Source organism: Nothobranchius furzeri, chromosome 8 (assembly GCF_043380555.1).
Source record: "Nothobranchius furzeri strain GRZ-AD chromosome 8, NfurGRZ-RIMD1, whole genome shotgun sequence".
In the NCBI taxonomy this organism is placed as follows: Eukaryota; Metazoa; Chordata; class Actinopteri; order Cyprinodontiformes; family Nothobranchiidae; genus Nothobranchius; species Nothobranchius furzeri.
The window spans coordinates 70,112,756-70,117,251 of NC_091748.1; the positions used below are offsets into that span (position 1 = coordinate 70,112,756).

Below are 4,496 nucleotides of genomic sequence, written 5' to 3' on the forward strand. Positions count from 1 at the left end.
GGTCGTTAGTCAACTTAAAGTTGCGCACATTTTTCCACTAAGTTTTCTTTCATAAATCCCAAAGTTTGCGTGGAAAGTTGCTTACGCAGTTTTCTGACCCCGTTTTGTGTGTAAGCAAGCTTGATAAATGAGGCGCCTGGGCAAGAACTAGTGATGCACCGATGTGAAATTTTTGGGCTGATTAAGATCACTGTTATGGCCAATAACCGATATTTGCAGATACCAATATACCGACATTAATGCTTCTAAAACCAGCAGATTTTGTATAGAATGAAAAATACACATCACCCCCCTCACCCTCTGAAACAGGCAAACAAATGGAGACAAGATGGAAAAAATGTCGGTTGTTAATATCGGCCCAGTTTTATTTATTGAACCGATACTGATATGTTAAAAAATGACTAACATCAGCCGATACCGATGTTGATGCCGATGTAGTGTCCATCTCTAGCTAGAACCAGTAGAAGCCAGGCTAAACTGGCCAAAAAACAACAACAACCTTACTTCCCTCTTTTCCCCTTAGTTCAATACTTCTGTAATTCACTGTAGCTGTCCACCATGGTTGTCCCGCGCCATCATGTGACATAGTTGCAGAGGGTCATTTCACCAGCGTTTAATGGCTGGTACGTTCTTTCAACAACAACTCATTCCTACTAGAGACCACTGTACATGTATTAAAATATGAATGAAAGACCTATTTTAGCGTGTTTAGGCTTGGTGAAAACTTTTCATCCCTCATTACTCACTAATTCCTTTCTACAACCCTGCACTCACCTGCAGTCCTCCCCAGATTCCTGGAACCCATGATGCCACTGAATAAACTCAGAGTTCCACCCAAAGCAGAACATTGCAATGCTTCGAATGCCTGTTTATGTATTTGTCTTTTCATTGAGCACGCCGCTAATCCTACTGTATAGATATCGCTATTATCTGAGGCGTAACATGTCTTCCCTGCATTCCTCTAATTATGGCACATCATGAGCTACAAAGCCATCAAATGGATGTGAAATATTTGACCCTGCTACAAAGAATCAGCTGCCTTTGTGTCAGAGACGCCATAATCAATGTGTTAAATCACCACAAGGTTATTTATTGGCACAACCATCAGACTGTAAAGGCTTTCTCCAACAAAAGCTGGAGATATCAGTTATCTGAAGTAACGTGATGAACAAATGGGAAGACAAAGAGTTTCTGCTACACTCCCGCATTTCATACATATTATTGTATGTGTTCAGCACAAGTACACTAATCAGCTCTGGTAGCTTTGGTCTATAAATAATATTTCACTGTCTGCACGTGACAATCTGTGATAGCGCCACAATAAGAGACTAACCATGAATGAGGTACTTGATCTAATTTTGGATAGTGGCCCTGATGAGGATGAAAGTATATCGAACTTGAAGAAGTGCTGGGAGCTTGTGTTGCGAGAAGGAAACCTGCTGAAATGCTGAATATGATCCGGCCTCTTAAGACTCTGCTGATGACAAGGGGACAAGTTAATGCCTCATATTTACTGGCTTTGCTGAGTACAGTTCATGGCCATGGATGCCTTTTTATGCAAGTAAAGGTGCTTTCCCTTTTTCCAGTAGTTTTCTCTTCTTTATTTGTCAAACACCTATAATATATTATGGGTCGATAACTTACAGTATTGGTTAACGTGCTTGTGGACGGCTCAAAAACTTCATGAATGTAAAAACGTTGTGGGCTTTTTCTAATTATATGTAACCCCAGTTAGTTTTGTTGGATTCACAAATCCAAATGGTGTGATCACAAAGGCAACTGGAAAACCAAGTTAGAAACAAAAAGCCTTGACAGAAAACATTAAGGCATTTACTACTGACAAGGCCCCAGATGTATCCAATCCAATCCAATTTTATTTATAAAGCGCATTCACAAGGCATTACAACCAAACAAGGCGCTGTACACTAAAAATGTTGGTTAATTAAACAGGCGTTATATAAACATGTCGAACACAGATAAAAGATAAAAAGGAAATACAACAAAATTCCCAAAAATAACAGCTAAAAATCAATGACACATGTAGAAGAAATGCCCCTGAAACAGTCTGACACATAATAACGGGATATAAGATGCAGGGTAGAGAAGTTTTCACAGAACGCCATAACTGCATGGCTGGAAGACATTTTACATGTAGAGGAACGCTTGTACAAAACTGGAGATCTTGAGGCTCCTCCAATGGGTGGTGAAGAATGACAGGGCTAAGACACTTTGGGACTACCAGAACATCATGGCTGACAAATGGCTAACTACAGACTACAGACAGTTAGGGTTGTGATAGAATAGACATCCCATGAAATGATAACATCAAGAATGAATACGAGAAGCTCAAGACACATGGAGAGCTGAAAAACAGAAGATGTTTAAGGTCGAGGTCTTAATCACTCAGGGCTCTGACCCCCAAACTGGTAGATGCTCCACCATCTTAAAACCCAAGTTCACTCACTTCTTCAACACATTCACAGTGGTTTCTAGCATAAATGAACGCCTTGTGAGATTATCTCCGTGGGGACAAAAAGCTCTGGCGCTCCTGTTTCAGGAACTAGAAGTCAGCCAGAGCAGAACTGAGATTCAGGTGGATGGTTTTGGAGTCGACCGGTACCGGATTTACCGGTCGATCTACGTCCCAATCCTCACCTATGGTCATGAGCTTTGGGTAATGACCGAAAGAATGAGATCGCGGATACAAGCGGCCGAAATGAGTTTCCTCCGTAGGGTGGCCGGGCTCAGCCTTAGAGATAGGGTGAGGAGCTCGGACATTCGGGAGGGACTCGGAGTAGAACCGCTGCTCCTCCGGATCGAAAGGAGCCAGTTGAGGTGGTTTGGGCATCTGGTCAGGATGCCTCCTGGAAGCCTCCCCGGGGAGGTGTTTCGGGCATGTCCTGCCGGCAGAAGGCCCCCGGGTCGACCCAGGACACGTTGGAGAGGTTACATCTCCAATCTGGTGCGGGAACGCCTTGGGGTCCTGCCGGAGGAGCTGGTGGACAAGGCCGGGGAGAGGACGGCCTGGAGCTCCCTAATTGGGATGCTGCCCCCGCGACCCGGACCCGGATAAGCGGAGGAAGACGAAGACGAAGACGAAGGTTTTGGAGTCTAATTTCCTGATATAGGGTCTGTGATCGCATGTGATTAGGCATGGCATTCTGGGATGTGCGCGGACTTGGAAGCTCGACGAGTGTAAACAAGCTGTGAAACAAACAGCACTGTCGCAGAGAAGAAGCGGATTTGGGTGAAAGAAAGTGTTAAACAACATTATAAAATCCCAAAAGGGATGCGGAATATACAGGGACACGTTAAATACAGACGTTGGAGACCGGTGTGTGGACAAAATCAGCGTTATAAATGGTTTTGATCATTATGAAAGACCCAAGACCGGAGCATCGATGACATATTGTTGTCGCTGCTGTTCTGCATAACGGACATTTTCGGCTTTCTTGTTTGTGGTGTGTGCGGATGTAAACGTTTGGATGAGAGTTAAATGTTTTATTTGTTGTTTTTTTTAAGTAAAACTATCAAAATTGTCGTCCCACAGAAGAAGTGCAGAAGGAGAAGTTGTGTTGTGTGTCAGCGCGCCCACATTAGCTTACCGGTACCCTCTGTGTGTGTGTGTGTGTGTGTGTGTGTGTGTGTGTGTGTGTGTGTGTGTGTGTGTGTGTGTGTGTGTGTGTGTGTGTGTGTTAGGGGTAGAAGACTATTGTCGTGCTTAGCCTGCATGTTAAAGTCAGAGTAACAAGTAAAAAACTAACTTTGGTATTTAAAGATCCCTGCCCAGAAGAGCGCAGTTAAGGAGAGCAAAGATACAAAATCCCCAAGCTCCTCTAGAGGACTTGAGTTTAAAGTGTAATTCTAACCAGCTCCAGGATAGAGGACGTAGGTCCTAAGTGGAGGAGCTCAAGTTACAGGACCAGAAAGAGAGGGTGGATCAACAAGCAGGTCAGTGGAGAACTTTTAGTTAATGAAGCCACAAAGGTAAACTTTCAGTTCATTTTCTCACGTATTGGTCATCAGCTCTGAGCTGGATTAGAAAGGCAGAGGAGCTTAAACTGTTCAGAGTTGGAGTTTTTTCCATGTCCAGAGGAGACAGCTGAGGTGGTTTCAGGGATGATGCCCGATGAGCACATCCTGTAGGAGCTGTTTCAGGCATGTCCTTCAGGGGCTGATCCAGGACATGCTGGAGGAATTACATCGCTACACTGTAACACCGTCAGAGAACTGGAGAGAGGACCATCTGGGCATCCTGTTGTCTGGATCCGCAGAAGTTGTGAAGATTCGTTTTAAACCCCAAAAAAAACAACTAAACAAATAAACATAGACCTAGGATGGCAGCTCTACAGGATGTGCGTGTAAAACACCGACTCTCTCTCAAGTTCTTGATGCACTCAGAGGGCAGCACGAGCCCATGTTGATGCGGAGGGTGCGAAGGTCGGCTCGCAGTCGCCGCCTCTCCATCTCTGTCTCCTCCCAGCTGCGTCCCCCAC

General features: G+C 44.5%; 1 protein-coding gene across 1 annotated transcript in view; it reads right to left on the reverse strand.

Annotated features, from left to right (window-relative positions):
* Positions 1-4,496, reverse strand: part of ap1m3 (adaptor related protein complex 1 subunit mu 3) — a 114,653-nt gene that overhangs the window by 16,891 nt on the left and 93,266 nt on the right. The gene's annotated exons all lie outside the window — the stretch shown is intronic.